We start from the raw sequence: 16,185 nt of genomic DNA, 5'->3' as shown, positions 1-16,185 counted from the left end.
TACAATCTAAACGTTCTGGTATGCATTAGACAAATCCTTCCTAATCGTCATACATTAAACTGTGATCATGCGAGGGATGAATACGTGATCAGAAGTGTTCCGCATACAACTGCGTTTTACTTTAATTGCGTTACCGCGGAATAACGTTGATTTAGATTAGAGAGGCGAGAAATTAGCCAGCGAATTCGGTCAGTGTCTTGTCGGAATTAGATGGCGCAGCTGTTAATAGATTTTGCAATTCAACAACGATCAAGCCGCACGTTATCGTACAACTGACGTATATTCTACGCGCTTCACACACACGCGCAACGTTGTGTAAGGGCACTTCAATTACGGGAGGTATTCATTCGAAATCAAGTTACGAGGAATGAATTGCAATCGAGATTGAAGTGTACAGCCACCAAATACACACAAATAAAGGAAATATGAACGGCGAATGCGTGCAAATATGTTGTTAGTAAAACCGATGTGATTTACAGCAGTCGAAACTGAAGACTTTGACCGTGAAATGAATGACGTAATATCCATGATAAAATGGGAAAAACGAAGAAATCTTATCTTAATCATCACACTTAGTGTGTTTCATTGGAAAATATGCCTCGTTGTATATCATTTGTGCATATCATGTATTATAACTGAGTTTGTATGCCATTTTTTCTGTTTAATATATACGGTGAGTGTTCAAAGCTTTGTACTTAAAATATTTCCGTTGCTTTTAACGGAATAAAGATATTTCACCACAGGAAAATGTTTGATTTAGACAAAAAAGATTATATCAAGGTCATATTTTCCGAGATTTCAAGGCCATTAGCGTTTTGTTTTTTAATAAGATGAGGTATTTTCATTATTGCAATACATTATTGTAAATAATGAAAAGACAAATTCAAACATGTACAATATATTGACCTTCAGATGACATCTGAAAGTCAATGAAAATCATACTTTAAATACTATAAAATGTGTTGAAATTGATGACCGTTCTTCTCTGTACATTTTTGTAATCTATTTCTTAAAGAATGTTGCACGTTATACATATTCTTCTTCTTCTGAAACTCCGATCCCTTCTATTTTCGGATCTTCGCTACCAGGAACCTCGTCGATGTGGGACCTAATGATCGAACAATTATTACAGTAATATCGAGTAATAGCGAGCTAATCGACTGCGACTTTAGAATAGTTTCTTTGGATATAAGAATAAAACCTTTTGTGTATGCAAACACAATGACATACACTGAATTGAGGGAGAACGATTCTTACATTATCCTTTGCTGCATATTGTTAATTTTAGATGGAAGCTGAGATTAATTTCAAGCTTTGCGTTTATCACATTTTAACTATGCTAATGTATTTTTGACCGAGGAACACTGAAATTATTCGATAAATTGTTTGTACCTAGACTGTAATCTGCAACAAGGGATTAAGTCGAACATGCAAAATTACCAGACACTGTTGTTGCTGCTAGCCGTTCACGTCAATTCAACGAACTGACGCCAGCCCCATTTCCAGATCTATCCACCCCGGAGTTCACCGGATACTCCGACTGGATATATCTTCCGGTGTGCGTCACGGTCCACGATTAGGTTCCCTGTTTCCAGCCTAAATCACTGCTAACATGCTTGTCAAGACTGGCCCAAAGTTATGGCATTCGATGCGAGAGAACACGACGCGTTCAGTTACAACGTGTTCGCTGTCCGTCCTTCAGGAAAACGATTTCCAAATAGTTTGAAAGTTTGTTTGCTTGAACAATTTCTTGCATTTTCGTTTGATACTTCACTTGTCGAAATTCGAGTGTCGTAGCTAGACTAAGGATTTTTATGTAAAATAAAATCTCTGTAAATGTACCTACAAAAATTGAACGTAAATAGAAATTTATTTTACTTTGCAAATATTATAATATGAACTTTACTTTTAATGTTTTTTATATTCTTGAATATGGTGTGGATTTTGAAATTTCTTGTATATTTAAATTTTCTATAAATGTATAAAGATTCGCAGTATAGTTATAACAGCCTGAGAAGACTAGTGGTATCCCAGGAAACCAGCAACCGATTTCGAATGATACCTTGAGATAAATGAAACGACAACAACAATTAAAATAATATTGGGTCTTTATTGTACCAAGTCCAAAGAATATACAAATTCATTAAGATAATAGATACTTACATTCCGCAACTTTTTCTGAGTCTCACTCTGTTTTAATAACTGAATTACTCTTAATTTTAAATAATCTCTAGAGTACATACAAAATCATGTCATTTTTTCATTTTGGTCCGCCATGTTGGATCTACCATGTTGAATTTCTGAATCTGAGTTCATATTTGGAGTCAAGGCCTCCAAAAAGTCTTTTATACCAAATTTCATTGAAATCGTTTGATAGGAAAAATGTATGTTCCCAAGGTCCAAATGATTAAGAATAATTTACCTTCTGATAAGAATGTCGACAAGAAAATTATCCATACAGTATGTTATGAATTAAATTAAGTTTACATCAAGCTTTGTTCAACACAATGTTATAATATCTAAAATCGTTTACCCCTTCGTATGAATATTGAGGGACCGTTTCATCCCCAAAATATGAAAACTAGCCAAAATAAAAATGTACCTGTCGAATATACTTCGATGTTTTACACGTATGCAAAGTTTCAAAACTGTCGGTGGCGGACACTTCGAGAACATTCATTCTAAGTCCAATACTTCAACATGAAAATTTTATCATTGCACCTGTCACATCGTACTTATTTCCAGGTATGCTGTACTCTTTGAAATTAGTAACTTCAGCGAGTGCAAGACATCCTGAACAAACTGGCAGTATCTTGGGAGATCAGCAACCGATTTCGAATGATACCTTGAGACAGTCTTGGATGCATTCGAAGTACAGGTTCCGTGTACTTCTCGTAAAAGTTCCTGCATCGCCAGGAAGTTCGCTGGAGATTTTGAGATACCTTTGGGTACACCTGGGAAGTGCCGTTGGTACCGACGGAGCTCCGAGACTCTTATCTAGGGAAACGTTTCCGCCCAGCACGAAACCCCGTTCGCGAACTTTCTTCTGTCGCGTAATAATTCACCCGTATTCATATTCATGCATGGCGCATGCATATTCACAATATATTTCCCCGCGGAGCCGGTGCGGTGGAAAGTGTAAATTATTTCCTGTCAAATTGATAGCTGCTAGCAACGCTCTGCGCGCGCTCGCGCGACAGATTGCTGAGGGGCAAACGTGCGATGAATCAGGGTCCTGCTATCGCTAGAAACTGTCAATTTTCAGGTATCCATGTGCTTGACCTAATGATGACGTTGTTGCGTTCTAAGCCCGCGGTTTCACACACGTGGAATACTATTCTTATTCTATATCACTCACGTAGGTACAATAACTATTGTAGTGTTTATGCAAGTACACATTTAACTGGATGTAGGGTACAGATAGATTTTTAAATGTAAATATTAACCCTTTGCACTCGAAGCCTTTTTTTCTGGTATCTACCAGCAACTCGAGGTGTTCCTTAGCACTCTATAGCCATGAATTCTAAGCTATCTAGATTTGAGAATAAAATCACCTTTACCTCGCCGACAATCATTTTATTGACACTTCGAGCTCGAAAGAAATTAAGTCTAATGAAACATTAGGTATTGTAGATTCGCTGCGTGAAACTTAATGGTGACTGAGGATCATCTCTCGAGTGTAAAGGGTTAATGACGAATTCGGTCGTGTGATGAATAGACTGTGGATTTTGATGCATTAATAGGGAATTTGAATGTGGAAGAAACTACAAAATGCACACAGTATGCAAGAATATACAAAATATTCAGAGTAAAGTTCATATTATAATATTTGCAGAATAACATAAATTCCTATTTAGGTTCAATTTTCATAGATACGTTTGCCAAGATTTTATTTTGCATAAAAATCCGCAGTCTAGTGATGAATGACTTATAATTCATTTCACTGTGAATTACTATCACTTCATTGTCTCCTAAATTATGCGACCAAATAACGTGCTGTAAAGGGCAAATTTCACCTTCGTGAAATTTTCCAGATAATAAAATGATTCTTTTTATAAAGATTAATATATTATACCTAATAAATACCCTTAAGTTCTCCTTATAATTTTCAATTCATTTTTAAAGCTAGGTATATTTTTGTATTACATTATTTTCACGTATATCCAACCATTTGGTCAGCGTACGCCGATAAAACAGCCAAGCATCGCTTCTCTTCCGGCTTGATTTACAAATTTTTAGATTTTAAATTGAAAACGTACATTTTTTAAAAATAAAACATGACCTATGTTACACAGGGATAGTGTAGGTTTTTATTCCTGAAAAAAATGTTTAAAATCGATTCAGTAGTTCCGAAGATTACCCCGTACATAATAACAAACAAACTTTACCTCTTTATAATATTAGTGTAAATAATGTATAACACAGATCTAACAATCGATCGACCATCAGCCGTTCGATTGAAGTGAACATCGATGAACGATGCCAACTGACACGTCCGCGGTCGCTATCGATCCCAGTGACAGCAACACCGGAATCTTCCCTAAGCCGGATGAGTTGATCTTTCATTGTTCTCTTTGCTTTCACCGCAGGACTCGCACTTCCGACTTCCATATTTCTCGCGTTGTTTTTTTTGTCCGTACCAAACAGTCAACCGCCAAAGTATCCCGTCTCGAATCCTACCAAACTTTTCTCCAGGCGTATAGGTGATCGCTGGTCTCGGGGATCCAATAAATCGCTGGTGTTCTTCCACCCTCGGGCTCAAGCTCTGTCTTGCTCCCACTGGTGCCTTATTTGCACTCGGAGTCCTCTCTCGCGCGCTTCTTCTCCGCCCTTTCTCTCTCACGCCCTCGATTATACTCCCCCTCTGCCGTTTTATTCTGTTTTTCCGTCTCTGTTCTCTGCCCGCAGTCAAACTTCGTCGACGAACGGGGTGGCATTCGCATCTCTCTGGAACTGAGAGAGATAGGGGCCAAGGAGGGACGAAAAGCTTGGAAGAGATGGAGAACGCGTTCGTTAGAAAAAGACGGGGTTGGAGTGAGTTGTATCGGGAATGAGGAAGCAGAAAGGGGACAGGAAATGTGTGTCGGCGAAACAATGACTAGAGGGAGCTTAAGGGAGAACAACGCCTTTCAGGTCGAAACAAATGCTGATGTATGAGTATTTTTTGATGATTCTAAATATCTTATATAAATCTTTCATACGCGTAATGGAAGTAGATACTTTTCACGATGTATCAGCCAAGTTTCATGGAAATATGTTGATCTACAGTTGCGTGCAAATCTTTCCGGGCAGATAAATTTTTCACTTTATATTCCCAAAGCGATATCTGAAATAATTGTAACTAATATTGACTACGAGGATATAATATATGGAAGAAAACAATGCCAACAATAAGTGTGCTCTAAAGTTTCCTAACACTTCGGTTTTTTGACTTATACAATGTCCCTTACTATCAGAATACCAAAAGTTAGTTGCTGGTACATTTTCAAAATGATATCATGAGTAGAATTCAATTAAAACGCGAAAGAGAGTAATTGAGTTGTTATGAACTGATAAATATTTCCAAAACATTGCTGCTTTATTATCAATTGAGAAATCAGCTGTTAATTGTAAGAATGATCGCAAAGTATGTATTACGTTCAGACTGTCCAATAAGTGACCATCGAAACTTTTAAGTAATGCGTGTTTGAAAATTGATAAAAGAATGTATACAAATATCTTGTAATACAATTCGAAGTCATCTACATTCTTATAATATAAAATATCGAAGCACAATGAAAAAATTTGTATTATTCCAAAAAACACGTACAAAGTTGTACGTTACTTAGATCATGATCTTCATTTCTGCCAAGTTGCATTTAACATCGAGTGCTACAGTTTGGGTACTTCCTTTATGAGTCAAAAATCAATGAATCCTCAAATTCAGGACCAAACGCCACAATTGTTATTCCTCTCGCAACCAACACACACAGCATTTATTGAAAATGGGTAGTAATAAAAGAATAAAATACTAATTTTATTAACTGTTAGAATTGTTAGTAGTTGTATATTAATAAGTATTATTACTAACAAAAATATAGTACTGTTATAAACACAGAGAAAAGATTTCGTACTCATTTACTAGCTCGCGCTCGATCTTAATCTCCTTCGAATTCTCTTTATTCGCGGTCGTTTGCACACCTTTTTCTACTTCCATTCGCTTCTTTCTGACACTCATCATCAACTCGTCGTCCCATTCGTTCCCGTCGTTCGTCCCGTCATAAAAAATCTATAACATGATTAAAAGTTTTGATTTTATTTCTAAAATTTCACGAATAAACTGTGACGTTTTCTCTACGAAGCACTGGTCAAGACTAACAGACAAACGTTATACGTGAAAGGTAGAAAGAATTTCTAGTTGTATATGTATACTGCAGTTTTCATACATCTGTTTAGGCTATATCCTAAACGTTCTCTTTTCTTATTCTCCAGTGACAAATATGTACATTGTACATATATTCTCAGTACAGTTATTTTTCTAGCAAGATAAAAGGTTGAATTATAGTAAATATTCCAACAGCTCTAAACTCTTCCCATCCTCCAGATTAGAATCAATCGTCGAGCAAATGAATTCAACATGGTTTTCGAATTTCCTAACGCCTTGTCAAAAATTCGTTTAGCAAATTAAACGGTAAGCAAAGAAGGAATCTCTGATGGAATTAGTGAACGCGTTTCAGGGAAAAACCGAAGCAACAAGCAAACGAGATAAGTGAAAGAGTAAGAGGCTAGTTGACGGACAGCCGAATCCGGAAAGAAGACGGAAAATTGTAATAAGACAGGAACGTGATAAAGGAGCGGAAGGATCGCGGAGAAAGCAGAGCGAAAGGCGAAGGAAAACAGAAAAGGACCGGCAGACAAAGAGCGATCCTTTGGACGAAGGGGTTGGTCACGAAGGGGATGGAAACAAGACGCGGTAGGTTGAAGAGAGAGGGCTACGTCGTGTACGCGGGACAAGAAAGGATGTAGAAAGGGGTTGAAAGAGTGGGGGTTGGTTGAGAATCAGCGCACAGCTACACCCCACCGTGGCGGTAGCGGCAGTCAGTCGTCCGCGCACCTTCGTTCGGCGAGGGTTATCGTGTTCGGTGGTGAATACTCGTTGCGGGTGACGGATCGCCACCGTCTGTCATTCGTCGATCAGCTGATCCCTGGTTAGTGTTATCCTGGCAACTGCCTCGTCGTCCAAGCCAGCAACGATTCAGTCGACCATCCTCTCAACGTTCCAGCCCAGTGCCTGCGAATTAGGTGAGTCTGCAAGATTTCTTCGAGCAAAAGATGGGCAAAATTTCTGCACGGATAAAAGTCTCGAATAATGAATGAAATATGAACAGATTTTTACTCCAAACGTATTAAATAAAATTTGTGATTGAAATAATCGAGTTATATTTTATGTTGAACGAGGAGGAAACTTATCGGGGTGACCCGTTCAATCGAACGAAGGTCGCGAATGACCCGCTGTGCGTTGTTTTTAGTCGACGTGTCTTATTTGTGAAAGATTATTCGAGTTAGATTTTGTCCTTTTCTGCTTTAAACTGTGACATTCTTTGGATTGATACGAAGTGTCCACTCGTTCTCCCGCACACTATACCCTTAATCGTTAGAATCATAAATGGGATGATGATGATTTTTTATCTAGATGAAAATTTCGAGTAATGTATAAACGATTAACGATTGTTACTCTTTAGACAAAAATTTTTTGTTGATTTCTAGAATAAAATATTTCATAGCGAACAAACGAAAATTTAATCGTTCACGTAAACGCCATGAATAAATTACTATAGATGGGTTTTATTCCTCATATGTCATTGGAATAAAATGTCCGTATCTCCAGCTCCAACAAGAAAATTAGTGTTACGATTGTGTCGAGCAAATATTTCGCCAACCTTGGCGACACGACAGATTCGAGGCCAACTGTGTCGCTGTTTTGACAATGACGTGTTTCACACTCTATCAACCAAACACGTCAAAATGACTCATGCCAAATTTCTAGCTTAACATCTAACTCACCAAACGATTCGATGTTTTTATTGCAAGTTTTATACTGTACGACGTTTCACTCTTTTAGTCCATATTCAAATTTTTTTACGTTTGTCTCAATCTAATGCTATGTAATTTAATATTGTTTTTTAACACATTCGAGACGCCTGACGTGAATTTATGTCACTTCAAATTCTATTCCTGCTTACTGATATTAGAGACTTAAAACGTCTGCCGGTTGTGAATATGGAAATATACATTTCTATGTTTTAATGCAGTTGATGTTATTTGTTGATTAAGTATAACTATTTTATGTTCAATGTATATACTATTTAATAACTATTTGTTACTTCATGATTTTGCTACGTAGACTTATACCAAACTTTCTGTGAAAGAAAAGTGATTTATAGAGTTAATGTAAAATGTTCTTCGTTTAAGATTTTTTTTAAATAAAACATCTTTGTATTGTTCAAAAAATCAAAGAATCTCTTTGAAAAATCAAAGAAATTCCTGTAATCCTTAGTTCAAGCGTTAAAAGATAAATTTTATCACAAGATAAACATCCACCAAAATTGTTGAAATTATTTTTCTGCTTCTGTCTGACCTTTCATTTATCTAAATCACTTGAAATATAGTTCGAAATTAGTACTATTATTATGAGACGCTGTTAAGGTAACGCAAATATAAATATTCGAATTAAATGTCTATCAACTGAACAACAAGCTTTATGCGAATAGAACGCTGAATGCTTTCAACCATATTTCGATTATACGCAAAAACTGTCGAATCGATTATCGCAAAAAAAAAAAAAAATAAAGCGGATATTACTCGTATTCAGTATGAAAAACACGCTTGTTGAAAATGTACACGCGAAATTCAATCTATATGCAAAAAATGTTCTTAATAATATATTTCAATGGTAAAAAGGTAGAAAGTCGATTTCTTTCAATTATTAAAGTATATAATTAATCCAAAGTATTTTGTTGCTTAAAACCTGAAGGAGCCTCATTGGTTAATGTTACTTACAATAAAGATTATGGATCGTTCATGATAACTAAAAACAGCTACATCATTCTTTTACGTATCTGATCGAAGTGAACCTTTAAAGATAGTTTATTTGAACTTATTTATAACTGTGAATAAAGCATTTAAGCTAAAATGATAAGTAAAACGAGTCATAAATAATAATAAATGAAACGTTTGAGGAAACACCCGTTAAATTGAAAAATGGGAGTGAGGTAGGTATCAATTCAATATTGGCTTTATGCTTATCCTGGCATTGAAGGAAACGTGATTTCCTAGAAACCTCAATTTTTTTTCAAAGCCATAGGGTTTCGTGGAAACCAAGGTGTTTCGAAGAAGCGTAAAGGTGAAACTTAGTCCGCAACGTGTTTACGTTGCTCCGAACGAGGAGCGGCGCGAGAATAAGCAAGTCTGTTTTCTTTTCTTTCCCTCGTTTTTTTCCCTATCGCCGTACGAGAGGAGCAATCGATACCCGATTCTCGAGATGTAACCAAGGACGCCGCGACTTATTCGCAGCGACACGATAGAAATGAATCGTCCGTGCACCATGGATTCTTCACGTTTGCGTTCTTCCCTTACTCGTTGCCTTCGTGTTCGTTCGTGTTTCATTTCATTCGGAGGATCCTGTTCGTTGAGAACTTCTAGGAATTTGATTTTATACATAAATTTCATACATAAATTTAGAATGCTAATTTATGAATCTGGGAAAGGGAAAATAGCGAGATGTAGCAGTAATCGAAAATAGTAATCTCCAAATTTGGAATTGTTAAATTTAAATGAATTTATAATTCTGAGTTTTACTTAAAGGGTCCTTCAGGTATGACCCTTCAAAGAATCAATTATTTCTTTCACTTTTCGAAAATAGATGTATTGAAAAATGCTGTTTTAAAATTTGTTTGTTTGTTTGTAAAATTTGCTGTTATTCGAATTATTATGGCTTTTACGGCCAATCTAAAGCGAAAGACGTCATAGTAAAATCAAACACGTGTAAAAGTATTTCTCCAAATGTTATTTTTTTAATCTGGATGTCAAGATAAAAAAAATCTATTGAATCGATCTTTCTGAAATTTAAATATGTTATTCTTCGCACCAGTAGCTGTGACGTGAGCTACGGTCATTTTTAAAAATTGAAAATTGTATAGTTTTTAAATGTAACATGATGGACAAAAAGTGGTTAACATTTAGGTACTCGAGATTAAACGAGCGCCATTTTCTGAATTTTTTCACTTACAAGGTTATTCTGTTTCACACAGTAACCACACCAATATAATTTAACAAACTATTTGAATTTTTTGTTTCAGTTACACCGTTTTCAAGATATTTTGACAACCATGAAGTAATGAGAATAAATTTAATGAAAATATTGTTATAATCCTCTTCAATAGTGTTATTAGTAGAAAAAACTTTGAGATTGTTCTTTATTTTATAGACTTTGAATAAAATTCGTAAAGTATGCTTAATTTGTCGACTGTCACGCCAGAAAGACCCTTTAACGCGGTTTCTATATAGTACGGTATGGAATTTCATTACATTGGGTTGAGTGGAAAGTTTGTGCAGTTTTCTACTGTTATATGATGTTTGCTAAAAGTAATTGCAGTTAATTTTAGTTTACTGGACATAGTCTACCATTATTTGACAACTTATGTTTCGAGTTTAAATTAAGCACAATTTTGTGAAGATTAATTCTGTTTTATGTTTCATATTAAGTTATAAATAAATAATGACAAAGTTCATTTTAGGCAGATCATGCTTTATTACTTTTAAGAAGGCAAAAGTAGTCAATAAATAAATGACAGTACTTTGAAGTGTGATTAAGGATATTCTTATGCTTTTTTAAGCTATCGAATAAGCTAGAAAATATAGCGACATAAAATTTTGATATAATCCTTGTTCGAGTTATAATCATACGTACATTGAATATGCGTGTAAAATCTCGAACCTGTTGGTCCAGTGTTTTTTAATCTCTTAAGCTCGTTATAATCAGTTTTGGCCCGAATATCCGACCATGAGTCTCACACGTGGTTGTAGATTAAAGGGTTAAGATATCATGAACAACGTCTTAGAAAATGTAGTTTCATATATAAGTTTTATATACTGTGAATGAGTATGCTTACAATGAAAAGCATACTTAAGTCTAATCTGCCAGCAGATAAAAAAACAGAGGACTTTCTTATTATTCGAAAAGGTCCTACTGTGTAGCCATATTTGTCATTCTATGTTCAATTAGAGCTTTCACCCTTTGCACTCTGCACCATCTCGTTGGAAAACATGCGAACAGGAATCGCATTACATAAAATAGTCTAACTTTGGAAACGTGTTGTTTTTGGTATTATTAGACTTGATTATAAATTCTTCTAGCTTTCTTGATGCGATGACACCACTACAAACATAACTTCTTTATGGTGTTACTAACAAAATTTGTTAGACTTACGATGTCCCCTCATAGTGGACATCCGTGTGCAAAGGGTTAAATTGAACATTGAATTGACATTGAATCTATCTGTGGTAATAACAGAATTAAGCATCATCTCATTTAACCAGTTATAACTTCGTTAATTTCAACAATTAAGGCGTACAATTTTGCACAGATATTTTCAGACTATCTTTTTTTAAATATACAAACAAAAATTGATTTTGTCACAGGTTCACACTTGGTTATCCCCTTAATTTGATTCTACGATATCATACATACACAATACTCCAAAATGTTTCTGTTCGTTGTTTGTCCTCCTCGTCGTGACGTAAAACAGAAAATAATTTTCCTTTTACGCTATAGAGCAATATCGTTCCCCAACAATTCAGTTTTACTGCGTTCGAGTAACGTTCGACTGTTCTTGGCGAAACACACGCGGAAACGTTCGATATTGATGCAGGAAATTTCGGCTGGTCGCAAGCCATAAAAGTTGTAATTCCTGCGACTTTGGACTACGTGGAGCTAGGAACGGGGTAGCAAGCTGGGTCAAACGTGGCTGAGAAACTCTGTTCCCTTGTTAGAGATACGGAAACGGTTCGCTAATTATTCCGAGAGGCGAAGTTTCTTCATCCTCGATGGACGATCTTTTCGTATTTAAACGTTTCTTCCCCTCCTGAGCGATTACATTATCTTTTCTGCTCGCTAGCTCGCGGAGATAAAAATTACAGGATTGTTTTTTTTGCCGACATCGTATTACACACTGTGATTAATGAAATAATTAGAGGCACCGAGGAGGAAGAAAGATTTTTTCTCATTTGAGAAAGCAACGTCATTGTTAGATAAAATATATGTCTCTAATTAACATCTTTAATTGACAGTTTTTTATATCGTGTATTCTCTCGTTTATCCTGTCTTTTCTCTAATTTTTACTATTGGGTTTTTTGAAAGGTAATTTCGTATTTCTACCAATAAGAATTAGTTGAATTTTTAACTAGCCAACTTTATTCTAAACTGTATTATCATTAGATCCACCATTTTGAATACTGTTTTCTTGATCTCAAATTCGAAATCAATGATAATAAATCCGTCATATTGTGTTGCTTCATTGTGATTTTAACTTAAAATTCTGTATCAGCGCCAGCGACTTGAAAAACACTGTGAAAAACTAAAAACACTTACATTGAAATCCAAAGAAGTTTTCGATAGTTGGCCAGCTTTTCGAGGTTTCAGATCACGGAATTGCGTCACAATGAAAACTTCGATTTTAAGCTGTAACAACTTGAATGGAATGTACTACCATACGATATGTACAAAATTATTGATAATATATACAGATGTATTAGTTGAAACATGGTATTGAAAATATTGGTAAACTGGGTTTGTTGCTTTTCTTTCTCTATTAACGTAACACAAATTCACATACAGGTTTAATACCTTAACTTAATAGCGTAACTTGAATAGTAAATATCTAATACAAAGTTAAATAGAGTAGATGGGAAAAAATACGGATAGAATTATCACATTGTCGACGGGAAACGCGAATCGGGGTTTTTCGTTTCCTCGAGAAGTGTGTACATGCCGTACGAGCGTGTAATTATGAATGCGACTGTAAGATACGAATACACAGAACCTCTGTGTGCACATTAGGAATATAAACAAAGTGTCCGCGTGCTTACAATACTGTACATCATCTAAACTGGGGAATATCAGTACCGGTAATTATGCAGATATCATACCAAAATACGTCTATACCGGTATGACGTTGATCAATAACATTATACTGGTATTCGTAGCATTCGGTTTCTTTTGGGATAATAGAATAATTACCTAAAAATACCGATATTTTACCGGTATTTGTAATACCGATTCAAACTCTGCCATAGTTTATAGCTTTTGTGTTATTCTTATAATCTCGTACTGGGAATTTGCGTGTGTAATTTGTTTTTTCGATTTAAAAGCATTAATTTCTATGAAGCTAGAAGACACATTGAACATTACCGAGTGTACACGTGCTTGCTCCACCGAACGACGATTACGTAATAATTCTATTGTACACGGATTCAAGGTTTCTCGGTTCCTTTAGCGGCTGTTACATCGATTACCCGATCGTCCATTTATTACTCGACTATGCGTGCGTTGGAAAGTGGTAGTTAGCGCACAGTAAACACTGGCGGGTTATTATTAATTATATCTATGTTTCCTAAACACAAATTCGTCTTCGCTACCGTTTCAACTTGTACAAATTTGCGGTCGCGTTAGTTCCAGGTCGTATAGCTCGTTTATACCTGGATGTATGGCGAGAATGGTAACATCGTTTTAACTGGCGATGTTCATCCGCTCGAAGCTAATGTTTGTTCATGTAAATTTTCACCGTTGCCAGTCATGGTTTCGTTCAAACGTATTTGCCGTTCATCGTGAGTTGCATTGTAACGTAGAACCGTTTGTCTGTCAGTGTATTTGTTTTTGTCGGTTAGCTGGCATGCATCTTTGTTTGTGTCGTTACCATTTCAGAAGAAAACATATACATCACTTTAGTCGTAAGGCAAATTACACGATGAAGTATAGTTGATTTACGACGGATTTATACTATACCGATCTAAAAAAAAAAACGATATTTAATTCTATGAAATTAAGGAATACAAGCTTTACATTTGATTAAACAATTTGTAAAATCAACGGAGTTACGAAGAGGAGACAAAGCGCTCGTAAAAAAAATGAGAGAGAAAATGAATAGTGTACAATATATAGATCTTATTCAGAAGCAAAATATCAAATACGCTACAAGAATTTGGAGTAATAAATGTATATTTCAGCAAGACAATCCATTTGTTCAGACAGAAAAAATATTCTTCACATATAAAACGATTAAAATTCTTGACTCATCAGCAAGATAGTATCATAGACGATTGATGAGGAAACCTTACGCGAGCTCGTATGCTCTAATGGGCAACAGTTTTAAAATATTAAGACGATTAATAATAATGGCAACAATAACATTAAAAAAGGATTAAGTATTATATAAATTATTAGCGACGCGAATCATTTTCGTACTAAAGAATAAAGAAGCCCTACGAAATAGTGATTATTAAACAAAATTGTTAAATTGATTTTCTACATTCTATTTTTAACACGTATATCCTACCTTTTTGTCCCACTAATTATCTTCAATAATTACACTTCTTCAGATAAAATTATATCGAATATCAACATCTCAGTATAAACAACTGGAGCTTATGAATGTAAACAATATGAAATGTTATATTAACAATAAATTTCGTTTGTTAGCTATGAAATAAAAGTGTGGAAATTAGTAGGATGTCCTATCTTTTTATTCCTGACTTATGTCTCTTTATCGACGTGCTAAAAATTCTCGCAACGTTTTGCGGACGTCTGAATTTTGTGATTGACGAACCTTCTCGCGCGATCGAGTGGCACGTAATTACCCTAACGATCCAAGTGACCCTTGGTTAAGCAGCTAGGCTTTTTTTTATGGCCGGTCTCGTAACTAGCCGATGGAAAAGAGTTTCGACGTTTTATGGAACTTGAGACCCAACGTGCGCGAAGGGTCTAATGAACGGTCTGTACGAGGGCCGAATCGGAAAGTAGAGTTCCGCTCCCGGTTGTCGCCTCGTGGAAATTGTTCCTGAGTTATATCATGTTGAACTATCTTCCGACTTACGGTTCCCAGGATGTATGTACCTTGAACTTTTCGAAGTTTGCGCTCGACGAAGGAAGCGTGAGGTGGTGAACAAGAAGCAGCGATCAATCAGCATTAAGACGGAACCAGTTTGATGAAAAGGGTGGTTGCAAATGGAAAGTTGGGGAACGAGCTTGGGATCGTGGTCGAAATTGCGCAAGGATTGTATGACTGATGTTTTTTAGAAATACTACGATCTACCCTCTTTTCAATTTTTACTATTAACATCGTCTCGAAGGATCTTTCAATAAGAGCATTCAAATGTTTTTAGTGGCCAATTGATTTTATTGGACTCCTAATTGATTTTTTCTTGTACAACTTTCTTAAAATTAGCAATAGAATTAAATTTTCTGTTGCAAAATATTCTTTGAGCAGTTACACAAAGTCTTGGTCTAGCGAAATTTATGTATAAAATTACAGTGAAAAACATTTTCAAAAGAGAATGGTCAAAAATGGGCATTTTTCGACCTGCTTGGAAACGAAAAATTTATACAGGACCGTTCACAGTGTCACCGTTAGAGCAAAATACGTCCTTATCGTTTTCCCTAAAATTGATGGGAAAATGATTAAATATAGGTGAAAACATGTAAATGCGATAGCGACTTCAATGTACAATTATGCTACCTCTTTATCTTCATCAGATATTAAACCATTTTTTAAGAAATTATTGTTGAAATTGATAGGTAAATCGATTGAAGTCAAAAATCGAATGTATACAAGGTGTTTGATTTAAATCGGAATAATTAAAAATCCCATGTTGGGATGAAGCTTTCAACAAAATATTTTAATAAAAATTATTTGGTTCAAAGGAATGAGTTATCTGATGTAAATAATTTTATATACTTACCATATCCGGAGATTTCGTTCTCAAAATTTTACACAACATTCTTGAAATGTGTATATTTGGCGAGATAGAATAAAAAGGAAAATCGATTCGTAAAAAAGTTGTATACTGTTGAGCCTCCTTAATTAATGAAGAGTATGTTTATAAGCTACTTATAAGTAATTCTAGAAAAGCAATGTTTGGCACTTGAACGTT

The 16,185-nt window shown here is 35.5% G+C and overlaps 1 protein-coding gene across 2 annotated transcripts in view; it reads left to right on the top strand.

Moving 5' to 3' along the window:
• Positions 1-7,086: 7,086 nt before the first annotated feature.
• The window catches only part of LOC128893690 (uncharacterized), a 221,521-nt gene continuing 212,422 nt past the window's right edge, over positions 7,087-16,185 (top strand). For both annotated transcript variants that reach the window (XM_054154843.1, XM_054154842.1), the window contains exon 1: positions 7,087-7,281. The gene's annotated coding sequence lies outside the window, so the exon portion shown is untranslated. The remainder of the gene's footprint in view (positions 7,282-16,185) is intronic.

This window comes from Hylaeus anthracinus, unplaced genomic scaffold, assembly GCF_026225885.1.
Source record: "Hylaeus anthracinus isolate JK02 unplaced genomic scaffold, UHH_iyHylAnth1.0_haploid 3, whole genome shotgun sequence".
Classification (NCBI taxonomy): Eukaryota; Metazoa; Arthropoda; class Insecta; order Hymenoptera; family Colletidae; genus Hylaeus; species Hylaeus anthracinus.
This window is presented reverse-complemented; position numbering and strand designations above follow the sequence as displayed.